This window comes from Rattus norvegicus, chromosome 12, assembly GCF_036323735.1.
Source record: "Rattus norvegicus strain BN/NHsdMcwi chromosome 12, GRCr8, whole genome shotgun sequence".
In the NCBI taxonomy this organism is placed as follows: domain Eukaryota; kingdom Metazoa; phylum Chordata; class Mammalia; order Rodentia; family Muridae; genus Rattus; species Rattus norvegicus.
Window position 1 is genome coordinate 30,656,108 of NC_086030.1, and position 14,225 is coordinate 30,670,332.

The 14,225-nt window shown below is 47.8% G+C and overlaps 1 protein-coding gene across 9 annotated transcripts in view; it reads left to right on the forward strand.

The window, feature by feature from the left end:
- Auts2 (activator of transcription and developmental regulator AUTS2) overlaps positions 1–14,225 on the forward strand; it is a 1,091,249-nt gene that overhangs the window by 916,970 nt on the left and 160,054 nt on the right.

The following is a 14,225-nucleotide window of genomic DNA, read 5'->3' on the forward strand; positions in this document are numbered from 1 at the left end:
TTCATGTCTGGTTCAGATGGTGCTCGGGGTAGAACCCTGGGTTCTCTGTATGCTAGGCAAGCCATCTGCTAACTGAGCTGCACTCCCAGTCCTTAGGAAGACATTTTGAGTTTGGCGCATGGCAGGTGGGGATAACAAAACACATGGTCTAAAGCAAGCCTTAGCCACCTCTTACCTGTTAGCAAGACCATCTACAGTGTAACAAGATGTTACCCTCTCCATCTATCTTCCAAGTGCCCCATCAGCTTTGAAGTGCCGGAATCCAGACATTCCAGGATTCAACTTGGCTGCTGTAATGGGCTCCCAAGCCTTGGCCAGGGTTTTTAGCCCTGATCTCTGGCACCTGGCCCCATTCAGGTTGGAGAGGATTTAATGACGAAATGTTTTGGTTCTTGGTCTACAAGCAGCTCCTCCCCCAGGAGGCTCAGGGTCTCATGATACTACAGGTCCCTGTTTGTTCGATGGGGCAGTCTGTTCCACTGTGGCAATTTATTCCAAACGTTCTTAGGTCGTCCCAAGGCTCACTGAAGCATAGTGTTTTCCAGAGGATGCTGAGAGGGGCTGACGATGTGGCTTGGTTTCCTGAAGCTCTGGGTTCCATCTTCTACACTGCATAAACCCACCGTGGTGGGGCACACTTGTAATTCCCAGCATAGGGAGGTGGAGGCAGGGAAGGCCAGAAGCTCACAATTCTCCTTGGCTGAGAGAGAGGAGACCCTATCTCAAAAATCATAATAAGCAAAGAAAAACAGAGGGAAGAAAGAAAAGGGGTGTGAGAGAGAATTGAGAGGGAGAGAAGGAAGGGAAGGGAAGAGAGAAGGAGGGAGTAGGGGATAAGATAGGGGTAGGGAGGAGAGAGGGGGGAGGAGAGGGAGGTGAGAAGGAGAGGGAAAGGAGGGGAGGGGAGAGGAGAGGAGAGGAGAGGAGAGGAGAGGAGAGGACGAGTGTAGTGAACATAACGAGGCTGGATGTTGGATAGCTCTTTAAGCACCAAAACCCTTGATTTCTTTAGTTAGCTGGGCGATCATTTGAGTATCTGGGTCACCTTTTCTTTTACATAGTTAGCACAAGGCTGTGGGGCTGTAAATTCAAAAAGCAGGTCAGGGCGTTTGTGTGGGGAATAACCCACACCTCGGATCTTGAGATCCTTTCAAGTGTCCCCGGCGAGCTCTGGAGCTGCACTGTGTCTTGGGCGAGGATATGTCCGAGAAGCCACATGTCCATCACAATGACAACCTTTGAGCCCTGTTTTAAATTCACAATGATGTGCATGTTCAGAAGAAGTGAGTTCTCTGATAGAGCAAAGAGCAGGGCAGGAGATAAATTATTCCGTCTCTGAGCACTCGTCACTCTCTCAAATCAGGATTCTTACACACTCCTCTCTTTAAAGTTAGCGGTACCTAGAGAGAATTTCTGTTCAGCTTGTGTTTGAAAAAATGGACCTTATACAGCTTGGGATCGTAACAGATTCAGAGGCACCTGGTACACAAAGGTGGCCTTTTACCCCAGTGCTCCATTTTCCTTGATTCTTCTGCTAACGGAGCAGGACAAAAGCAAGTTTCTGTGGAGTCCATGTTTCGGGAGAGAGGGGTGCAGGGAGAGAGAAGAGAGGAAGGGATGGAAGGGTGGAGTGATGGAGGAAAGATACTCCTATCGGTCAACCTCGGTGTTGATCGTCAAGTACCGTTATCGTGAAACAGACTTTCCCTGGTGAGACCACACACACACACACACTCACACACACACACACACACGCATGCACTCACACATACACACACACTCACACATACACACTCACATACACACACATACTCACACACACACACACTTCTGAGAGTTTCTCACTGGCCTTAAGGTTACAGACTGGCCTGTGAGCCCCAGGGATCTGCCCTGCTGCATTTCTTCAGTACTTGACTTAAGAGCACGCACCACCATCTCCGGCTCTTGTACACATGGGTACCGAGGATCCAACTCTTGTCCTCACCCATGCAAAGCACTGTAACTGACTGAGCTGTGTTGCCAGCCCATAGGAAGAGTTTGGCATTTACAGTTTCTTCCCCCTTCACCCATGGTGCCAGGTGCTTAGTGACCTTCAGCCCGTGGTCCTTATTGGTGAAACTCCAACTCATAGGCCATATTCACATAGTAGAGAAAGGGTTTCAGTCTAGGAAATACATACGAGAGGTCCTAAAATGTCATCTTGGTCTCTGCCATGTAATTTTGTAATTGGTACCACAACCCAAATACCAAACTAAGCCAGGCACAGAAACACACCTGTAATCCCTAAACTCTAGAGCAGCGGTTCTCAGCTTTTCTTTTTTCTTTTTTTTCCGGAGCTGGGGACCGAACCCAGGGTCTTGCACTTGCTAGGCAAGCGCTCTACCACTGAGCTAAATCCCCAACCCCAACACCGGTTCTCAACTTTTCAATGCTGTGACCGTCTAACATAATTCCTCGTGCTGTGTTGGTCTCAACCACAAAATTATTTTGGTGGTTCTTTGTAACTGTAATTTTGATGCTGTAAAGAGTCGCGATTCAAATGCTTTTGGAGATCGAGGTTTGCCAAAGGGGTCACAGCTCACAGATTGAGAATGGCTGCTCTAGACGCTGAGGCAGAAGGATTGTCACCAGTTTAGGATTAGAATGGTCTGTGTGGTGACACACTATTTCTCTGATGTAACATGCTCTGGGAGCCAGGCCTGCCCTCTGTCTCCTCATCTTTACTGTCCATATATACATAAATCAATAACCAATCTGCCTCGTGAACAGAGAAGGGAAGAGTATGGTCACTGTGAGAAGGTGTTTAATGGCCACATGCACTGCCTTCCAGATATACAGACAAGAACGTACAAATAGCATAGAAATAATAAAGGAAAGACAAGTCCATTCAGGGAGATGATTTTGGCAATAATTTAAGTTGCTGGCTTCTTTTGTTAATGAAAACAATACTCACTGAATGTCCTCTGAAGCAGGGATCACAATGACAGACTAGTAGGCAGGTGCCTTAGTAGCTTAGCATTTTCTTCTGTACATACAATTTAAAGCACTTGTTTGAAAATCCCTCTGGGATCTAAGCACCGCGGTGCATCCTTGTAATCCCAGGACATGGGACATGGAGAGAGGAGGATCAGGAGATCAAAGTTGACTACATAGCAAATGGGAGGCTAGCCTGAGACCCTGCGTCCAGAGAGAGAGAGAGAGAGAGAGAGAGAGAGAGAGAGGAAAAACAAGTCACAAATTTACAGTGATTTACAGTGTTTCTGGGTACAGTACCATACAGAATACAGACTGTACACTGACCCCTCAGGAAACAGCAGCAAAGTAATGAACATATGGAGCTCTCGGGGAGCAGTGCTGATACTGCTTTTTATGTGTAAGTGTTCATGTGTGTTCATGTGTATGGGGATGCGCAGGAGGCAATGTCACGCTGTGATCCTTAAGAGCCATCTTCTCTGTTCTTTAAGACAGGATCTCCCACTAACCTGTAGCGTACCAAACAGCTGGGGTGGCCACTGAGCCCCAGGGACCCCCCTGGCTTTCCCTCCAGCACTCCCTTTAAAAAGGTGCCGTGCACACCTGCGATCCAGCGGTCAGGAGGTCGAGGCAGGATGACGTCATCCTCAGTTACAGGTCAAGTTGGAGAACTGGGCTACAGAAGACCATGTCTCCAAAAACAGGAAGAAAAAAAAAAAGCTAAACATGGCGGCTTCATACCTTTAAAATTTCAACATTCAGGAAGCCGAGACAGGTAGATCTCTGTGTTCAAGACTATAGCTTGGTCCCAGACCAACTAGGGCTCGATAGTGAGACCCTGTTTTCAATAGATATGTGAATAAATATTTTTAAAGTAATTTCTTCCATGTTGGAACTGGGTCTCCTAGAACGTTCTGGAATCTCCTGCTTTGCATACCTTGAGTTTTGGAGATTCATGTTAATGTTTTGTGTGTGTGTGTGTGTGTGTGTGTGTGTGTGTGTGTGTGTGTGTGTGTGGTTTGCATGCGTGTGTATGTGTGTTCCATGTTGAGTATCCGTCACCCACAGAGGTCAGAAAGAAACACTGGATCCTCTAGAACTGGAGTTACAGATGGTTGTGAACCACAGTGTGGGTTTGAGAACCAAACCAGGGTCCTTCCCAAGAGCAACAAATGCTCTTGACCACCGAGCCATCGACTCAGCTACGGTGTTTTGAATCCTTATTAATGTGTGCTTTGAGTGACAGGTTCACAAGTCCCATTAGGCACGCAGATGGTCTACATGATGTCATTTAATGGTTCCTCCAGCCCTGTGAGTCTTCATTTTCAACACATGTGAAGAAATTAGTGTAATATTTCCCATTTTTCACTCTAAGGCTAAACTTAAAGACAGTGACCTATCCACTCTAAGACCGCATAAACCAGCTTCCCTTTCTTTCTGAGGTCGATTTTACATCCCTTGAAAATGCTGCCAAGTCAGCTGTTGTCACTTTGACGCTGACTAAACTAGCCATTGCTAAATGAGGTGAATTGAAATAACAGCTTAAGAATTGGGATTCGAGATGCTGGTGACCTCAGGCCGAGCAAGCCAATAGGGACTGGGTCGATGTTGTAATGTGTTGAGTCTAACGGCACCGCCATCAGAATCAAATCGTTCTCGCTGCTAGACAGTTCAGGAGGGTTACACTAGCAGTTCGTCCAGTTCTCTACACCATTCTTTCTGCTTTGCCTTCCTCTTTTCTCCCTTCCCTCCTTCCGTCTCACCCACCATCCCTCCCTTTCTTCTTCCCTCCTTTTCTCTTCCTCACCCTCTCCTTCCCTCCTTTTCTCTCCTTCCCTGGTTCCTCCCTCCTTCCCTCTCTCTCTTCCTCTTTCCATCCCTACATCTTTCCTTCTCTTAGGTAAACATAAAGCTCTCGTTGCCACCCACTTGATTCGCCATATCTGCAACCCTGCTCGTAAACAGTGGAAAATCAGATCTTGTCCACAGTCAGATGTCCTATAAAGACTGTTAAACATGCTGTAAGGTTATCAGAGAGGGTGATGGTCAGAGAAGGTCGGGAGAAGGAGCTCCAGACCCTTAGGCATGAGCTTCATCCAGACTCAGTAGCTGTGATGGGTTCTGTCTGAAGCCACTGTATGAGGTAGGCGATTTAGAATTTAAGGTCTCCAAACATCAGGAATCAATAATTCTTAAAAAGAAAAGTGACCTTAACAGTCTATCAATAGTTCTATTAATAGAACACATCCAACCCATGAGCCAAACACCACATGTGTCTGACGATAGCTGTGAATGTCTCCTAGCACCAAAAATCATAAACTCACATTTAACATCATGAAGGGTTAGTGGGGATAAATTAAAATTTTATGGCATATTCACTTTGTAGATGACAACCTCGGGTTCTGTCATCACGATGTTGGGAGTTGGGAATGAAGTAGTGAAAGAAACAGACCTCTCCATCACTGCAGCTTCTGCTGTAGTATAATATGCATATGGGTTTCAGTCGTCCATCACTTTAAGTCTGTCTTGGACAATTTCAAACGTGTGTATTCATGGGTGGGTAGAAGTGTGGATGTGTGGATGGGTGGATGGATGGGTGGGTGGGTGGACAGATAGGTGGGTGGATGGATGAAAGCACGAGTGGGTGGGTGAGTATGTGGATGGAAGGAAGCATAGATGGATGGGTATGTGGGTGGGTGCGTGGGTGGATGCATGGATGGGTGGATGGATGGATGGATGGATGGATGCATGCATGCATGGTTGGATGGATATGTGAATATGTGAGTGGGTGGATGGATGGGTATGTGGGTGGATGGGTGGATGCATGGATGGATGGATGGATGGATGGATGGATGGATGGATGGAAGCATGGTTGGATGGGTATATGAGTATGTGGGTAGGTGGGTGGCTGGCTGGCTGGCTGACTGGATGGATGGATGGATGGATGGATGGATGGATGGATGGATGAGGCATGCATGGGTGGAGTGGTATGTGGATGGGTGGGTGGATGGGTGGATGGATGGATGGGTGGATGGGTGGGTGGATGGATGGATAGGTGGGTGGGTGGGTGAGTGGGTGGATGGATGAGTGGGTGGGTGGATGGATGGATGGATGGATGGGTGGGTGGATGGGTGAGTGGATGGGTGGGTGGGTGGATGGGTGGGTGGGTGGGTGGATGGATGGGTGGGTGGGTGGATGAATATCAATTTAGAGAATGACAAAGCACATGACACTGTTTTAGTAACTCTCGAAAGACAAGTAAGTACTAGCGACAGAAACTGCCGTTCCTACCCAGACAGCTAAATTCATCCCGTGCCCTTCAAGGATCTAGAGTGCTGTCCAGTTTCTCACTTCTGGGTTAGATACAAGGACCCATGTTGACTTGGCTTGTATAGAGCAGAGAAGTGTACTTTTAGGACCCCATAGATCTGGGAGACAAGGGAGACTTTAAAAGCCACTGGGAGTTTGCCACCGGATACCCCTTGAGTCAGACATCCCATTTATCGTGCCCATCAAGAAGCTCTTTATAAGTAGGTATGCTCAATGCTGGAATATATGATCAGTTGGAACCTTTCTGAAAAGTGAACCTAGTATGAGAACGGGATTTGCAAAGTACAGAGCAGGCAGGCAGAGAGCAGGGTGGGACCAGGTGTTGGAAGGGCCCTGTCTAAGCTAGATGGGCCATGGTCTTTTTTGACTCAGCCAGGTGCTGATGATAGGTACCTATGCCAGGGGACAGATGACCATAGTAGCTAGGCTTTCTCTGTCTTGTTCAGCCCCATCCCCTGTCGTGTGTGGGGTGTAGTAGGAAAGTATCATCTATTTCCACAAAGGCGAGAGGTAGAAATGACACGTAGCCCATTTAATTGAGCACATGAGAAATTGTATAACTTTATTTTATTACTTCAAAGTACACGTGTGTGTGTGTGTGTGTGTGTGTGTGTGTGTGTGTGTGTGTGTATACACGTGTGCGCACACGAGTGCACAGGTACCTCAGAGGCCAAAGGCATTTGATTTCTCTGTAGCTGGAGTTACAGGCAGATTGAGCTGTCTAACATGGGCGCTTGGGACTGATTTCAGGTCCTCTGGAAGAGCAGCACACACAGTACTGATCCATCTCTAGCCTCCAAATTACTTGTTACTAGATTATACTATAGGGGCTGAAGAGGTGGCTCAGTGGATAAAGTGTTTGCTGCCCTGAGTGGAAATAGCAGCCTCTATAGGGAAAGACTCTTCCGTCTCTGGCCGTACAGAATACTGTGCCACCCGGGACTGCCTTCCTTGGGACTTAGATGTGAGCAAGAGAACTCTTACTGAAGCCATTGTTATTTTAGCCTGCCTGTCACTTGCAGTCAACCCTCATCCTGACTTATCCAGTGAGGAAGCGACTCAAAAAGAAGCTGTCATTCATCCTCCCAAACTTCTAACATTTCAAAGTCATTTCTCACATCAAGCCTTTTTTTTTTTTTTGTTAAAATTACACAGTGACAAAGGATAAGTATTTGCACTTAACAGAGGAGTGTGAGAAGGTACTCGAGTTGCCGAGGGAAAGAACCCCCACGCTCACTCCCTACAACGTGTAACATTTCCCAGAATGCTACTTTGAGGCTTTATGCATAATAAAATAGTCACCACTAATTAGTATGTCATGCGGGCCACCAAATTGTACTTGAATGGTGACTTCTGTAGTATGCTGAGAGTCTGATTTAGTAACATAGCAATATTTTCTGCACAGGGAGCCTTAAAAATGGACTCTCTGGGGCTGGGAAGATGGATCCTCTGGGGTAAGGCACTTGACAGGCAAGCATGAGGACTAGAGTTCAGATCCCAGGCTCCCAAGTAAATGCCAAGCGAGTGTCTTGACTGCCTCAGAAGGTAGAGATGGGACACTGGGAGCAAGTCTAACAAAACCCATGAGAGACTGTACCTCAATAGATAAGGTAGAGAGTAAGCAAAGAAGGTAATACCCCAAATGAACATCAGGCCTCAGCGTGTATGCACAAACACATGCAGGGTTACTACACACATGTGTCTGTACATGTATGAACATGTATTTACAGGAGCGCGCACACACAAAAGGAAAAAAATGGGCTTTTCTTGAAATAGACAAGCAATGAATTCTGGACTATTCTGCACGCATATGTGTATACCTGTGTATGTTCGTAAGCATGCCATATACATGTTTTCATACATACATGCATTGATTTTTTTTTTTTTTGAGCTGGGGACCGACATACATGCATTGATTATTGTGCTTTGAGGTGGTGCAGCTGGAGCTAGGAAGATGGCTCGATGGCTTCTCGGCCTTTTGGTGAAGATCGAGTGTAGGAAGATGGCTCCATCTCTAAACTGCATGTTTCATAAACTTGAAGGCTGGAGTCTGATCCCCACCACACACTGAAAAGGCTGGACAAGGCACTGCACAGCTCTAATCCCAGCCCTGGGGGAATGGAGACAGCAGACCACTGCAGTCACTGAGCGCTCAGCCTAGCCTAATCAGCGAGCCCTAGTTCCTAGTGAGAGAGCTTGTCTCACAGAAATAGAGAGAGGGCTGGGAGTGTCATGCCCAGGATTCTGGGCTAGTCCCCAGCGTTACAGGAAGGAAGGCAGTGGGTGAGGGATGAAAGAAAGGAAGGCTGGCTGGTGGCTCCTGAGGGTGACACCCAAAGTTGACCCCTGGCCTCCACACACATGTGAATACACACACACACACACACACACACACACACAAGGAATGAGTAATCATAATAGCACAGATTCTATTTCTCACTGTTACACAGGAATACATGACCCCAGGCCATTACCTGCTAATAGATCTTTGACAGGTTGAGGAGAAAGGTATCATGAGTATAGAATGTAAGTCCTGTGTTGCAGCGTAGCCTGCTTGGTGAGTTCACTGAGAGACCCTGACTCAGAAAGAACAGGGTGGGTAGTATCTGGCCTCTAGCCACCCTCGAACACACACACACACACACACACACACACACACACACACACACACACGCACATACACAGAAGTCTGTCCAAAGTGGTACCCTCTATTTCTTCTTCCCCTTTCTTGCATTTTTAAGACAGAGGTTCTCTCCTTGGAAAAAGGAACAGCCCGCTCTGCTTGGCATGGCTGTAGCTCCAGTGGGGAATCATTAATGGTGTAGAAAATGAGGGCAGTGCTGGGCGGGCAGGCCAGGGTGGGGTGCGTGCCTCTTTAAGAGATTTATGTGGAGGTTTGAGCTGTGGAGACAGCACGGAGGTACATCACCATGCAGGCGACAGAGACACTTTCTTCTCCGCTTGGGTGCATTATCATAAAAAGTGATTTAGACGGGAGCTGATTGATGCAAATGGCCCTGTGTTCTTTCCTGTCATTAGCAGCCTCTTTCAGTGGCCAGAGGCAGTGATTAAAGCTGTCATTTGGAGCTGCTCATTAAAGACAAGCCCCGGAATAGCAAGAGGGAAAAAAAGGTTGGAGAGACACATACATATATCCAAGCATAAGTGTGTGTGTGTGTGTGTGTGTGTGTGTGTGTGTGTGTGTGTGTTTCCTTAAAGACACTTTATCCCCTTTCCAGACTCAGACTCAAGTAATATTAGATTCTCAGACTGTCTCGGTGGATTCTCATGACAGCTTGCCTGGGTATTACTGAAGGAGATGGGGAGGGTATTGTGTTAGGTGTGTTTTGTTAAGGACCAACCCTGGTGAGAACTCATTAAGTCTCTTCCCAAGCTGAGGACATCAAAGCCAGGGCCCCACAAGAGCAGACAGGGAGGGCAAGGAGGGCTGTTGGACCAGCTAAGTCCCATGGTGGCAGTGTTGATCCCAGAGATGGGGGGGGGGGACAGAGAGAGAGAGACAGAGAGAGAGAGAGAGAGCGCTTCTTGCTAACTCTAGAGGGCATCGAGGCCATAGTCAATCAAGGCAAGGACAGCAACAACAGGTTCACAAGTGGGAAGGAAAAGAAAAATGCAAGAGTTATGCATGCAGGAAGAGAAACTGGGCTGCAGAGATGGCTGGGTGAGTACACAGCGCTTGTAGTACAAGCATGAGGACCCTGGTTCAGATCCCCAGACCCAGGGCGAAAGCTGGGCATGGTGCTGGAAAGGTATAGCTGGCCAGATCCCTGGGGCTCACGGGTCCTCCAGCTTAGCCAATCAGTAAGCTTGACTCTGAGAGGACGAGGCGATTGAGGGAGACACCTGTAATCAGCCTGAGTCCTCTATACCCAAGCGTGAGCGCCACACTCCACACAGCATGCTCGCACACACACTCGGCTCCTAGGGGAGGGGGGAGGGGGATTTGGCCCGGAAACCGGGAAAGGGAATAACACTTGAAATGTATATAAGAAATACTCCTTGGAGTATTCTAATCAACCATCGGAGACCTCTGTAGGATGATTGGGCTTGGCTGGGCACCCGCCTCTCTTGGTGTTCCCTACCCACACCCTTGCATTAACATGCGCTTACACACTGACTGTTAGATGACTGTCCACGTGGTCCCTTTTAAAGCCACAGAATTACCAACCTCCTGATGGGCCACAACACATCCAAAACACAGGCTGAAATCATCAGTGGTCCTCTGAATAGGAGACCAACCGTGGACTCGAAGAAAGTAAAGGAAGCCATCTTTGCTTTTTGATGTAAATTAGTTTCAAGCCAGAGATTAAAAGTGGCTGGGGAAGGAAAAAAAAAAAACCTACCTGTCCTCCCCCAGCCAGTTGCATTGCTGAAATCCCACCCAACTTCCCCATGTGCTAATCTGTAGCTCTCTCAGAAATTCCTCTGGGTGAACTGGGAAGGGGGGAGAAAAAAGAAATGATCAATTTAATTTCTCAGTCTAATGAACTGGTCTTATACATAAAAATTTAAATGACTTTTTTTTCTTTTTTATGAAAGTGGAGACCAACATCAGTGATGCAGCCGCCACTGTCTCCATGACAACGCCTCGGATGTGGCTCCATGTGACTTCACAGTCCACAGGCCCTTGAAATGAAGCGAGGGAAAGTTTTAGTTGCCCTCCTGAAATGGCAGGAGGCTCTGGGGATGTCTGAGACCGGGCTGAGTGGACAAATAGGAGTCTGTGTCTACTGAGGACAGACAGTGCACTTTGGAGGTATTTCTCTTACTCTGCCTGCATAGAGTGAAGCAGGCCACATAGAACATTTTCCTGCTTTGCTCAGGGCTCCGAGCCAGTTGTTGGCTGTGGGGGCGGGGCCTTTGTCCTCCCTTCTGCTCCCGTGCCCTGCCACCCCTGCTGGCCTGCTTAGCCCCCGTCTGACACATCACAGCCTATTAGTGCTGTTGCTGGGTTGTGATGTGCCTCTCCTTGGGGAGCCCACAGCAGAACTGAACAAAGTCCTTGGTAATCTGTGCTTACGGCTTGCCCCCTGGGGAGAGAGGCCCGCCAGCTGGTACTCTCCTGCTGAACACATCACTTCCCCCTGGCAGCAGCAAAGGCAGCCTGGCAGGGGGCCCAGAGGCCAGTGATTCGCAGGGCCAAACTGCCAGGCAGCTCACCTATAGATCCCACACGTTGCTCCCTGCCCTCACGGCGGGAGACTGGCCAACCTCCCAATGCGACTTACTGGCCATCTACTTGATCCTTTTCAGGCAACCGTGGTGGCTGTCTTAGAATGGCCTCCACTGTGAGTGGGCATGAGGCTTTTCCCCCTTTCTGTTTGTCCTAGACTCTCAGTAGATGACACAGAGTACTTCCCTGTCTTGTGGGAAGGAATTAATGTACCCGTGTCTGAGGACAGGATAGCCTACGAAGACTCCAGGGGGTGTATGTGCATGCCTGTGCATGTGTGTGTGCTCACACACACATTAAATGTCTGAAGGAAGCCTAAGCTTCCGTCCCCAGCATGGTAGCAGTGCCCATTTGTGGAGGCAGAAAGATCAGAACTTCAAGGTCTTCCTCAGCCAGCATCAAGTTCGTAGCAAGTTCATTTTCTTCACTAGAGTGTGTGTGGCTATTGGTTCGTACAGACAGAGGTCAGTTAGGCCTTCCACAGCAATATCCAGTGGCCATAATGAAAGCCCGGAGCTGGTAGAAATGGCAGAGTGCTCTGTCTTAGGAAATATCTCTCACCAGAAGGTGTGTAATGTATTTAATGCAGATATTTCTCCATAAAGAAGAGACAAGCTGGTTTCTCTACGCCTTAAGACTCTTCAAGGTTCCATTTGTCTGAGGCTGGATGTGACGAATACAGCGTTGTTGTTCTTACTCCCTGCTAGTAACAAGCATGTTCTGGGCTCTGAGCTAGGTTTTCAGACTTTGGTTTTGTGGTTTTTGTCTTGTTTGTGGTCCAGAGTAAAAGCTTGTGTCATAGAGTAAGTAAACACACTTCCCAAGCACAGAAAAATTCCCTTCGAAATCAGGACACTGCTAAATGAGACTAGAGAATCCTGAGAGTGTCTTCAGGTGGGGGCAGGAATGAACGAGCCGAGAGAGAATGATGGGGTGGTTGATGGGATGACACAAAGGAAGACACAAGGTTAAGAGCAGAGAAGAAGCGTTGGAGAGGTGGCTCAGTGGTTAAGAGGGCTTACTACCCTCACAGAGGACCTGAGTTCGGTTCCCAGCGCCCACATGGTGGCTCATGACTACCTGTAACTTTAGTTCCAAAGGACTCCAGCGCCACCTTCTGGCCTCTCCTGCAGAGAGATGATTCACAGAAACTCATACCTGTAGACAAACCTAAGTAAAAGAATTTGTCTCTTAAAAAACAGTAGAGAATGCTTATTCACAGATACAGGTTCTCTATTAGAGAACAGGGACAAAGAGGACAAGCCAGAGGTAGCCCTGAGCAGCCCCTTTGAAAGGGCAGAAGGCATATCTCTAGGGGTCCTCGTGAAATGATGGCCATGGGTGATGAGAGCTCTGGGTAACATCAGAATCTTTTCAGCCCCTAGCTGACTTCTTGTGATTCTAGCCCTGAAAGGAACTCTGTAGCCCAGCACCTCTCTAACCATTTCTCCCTGAAGGCTGGCACTCTGGGGCTTTCCTCTATTCAAGGCCAAAGCCCTTGCCATCTTTGCAAATGCCAGCCTTCTGTGCCGACCGCTCTGCTGGCTGGAGAAGGCGGCTAGAGCTACATGACCAGTCAGTCATCACTCCAGGATGTGTGACTTAGGGGTGTGCACTGGTCAGCCTTAACTGCCAACTTGACACAGCCTAGAGTCATCTGAGAGGAATACCTCGACCTAATACAGACAGCGCCATCCCTAGGCAGACGGTCCTAGGCTGTTTATAAAAAGCTAACTGAGTAGTCTCCTTCTCCTTCCTGTACCTGCTTGAGCTCCTGCCCCGTCTCCCTTCAATTGCTGAACTATGACCTAAGAATAAACCAAATAGCACCCCCACCATGGCTGAAGGTATGTCCTATAGTGAGTGGATACATACACAGACAGACAGGTATAGATATAGATATAGATATAGATATAGATATAGATATAGATATAGATAAATTTGAAATAACAGATCTTTGAAATGAGTATCTAGAAGAAATGTAGTCCTTGGAAAGAGAAAGCAAACCTAAGCAAAAATATTTACCGAAAGCACACTATGTGTGTGTGTGTGTGTGTGTGTGTGTGTGTGTGTGTGTGTGTGTGTATACACGCGCACATGTGAGTGCCCATGGAAGCCAGAAGAGGGCATTGAATCTCCCTGGATCTAGAATTTCAGCCAGTTGTCCTCTGTCTGACAAGAGTACTGGGAGCCAAATTCAGGTGTTTTGCAAGAGTAGCGAGCACTCTTCACTAATAAAACCTCTCCTGTCCCTAGATTAGCCTTTTACCAGTATTCACCAGTGTGTACTTACTGCCCCTGTTAACTGTATGTCCCTACTGATTGAGAGAGGTAAGAGTTCTGCTTGTAAGAAGAGGAGACCCAAAAGTTGCATCAGGCCCTTGCTACTACTTTGGGCAGATGACCTCACCTTTAGAGGGCACTACAATCCTGAGAACGCTGGACGACATCAGAGGGTCCCATCAATCCCAAACACCCCCTTCTTGATTTCCTATGATCCCAGACACCTAGAGGAATCCAGACAGCCCTGATCCCTCTGCAACAGTGTCTCCGTGAAGCAGTAGCCTCTCGGGCTTTCTCTACACGTGACCCTTTTTAACCAAGAAGACCTCTTTAACCAAAAAGGACCCCATTTCCAGCCCATCCCCCACCCCATCATGTGCTTCATACCCACAGAACACTCCGTGCCTTACTAAGAATTCAACTGTGATGACTAAACTCATCTCAT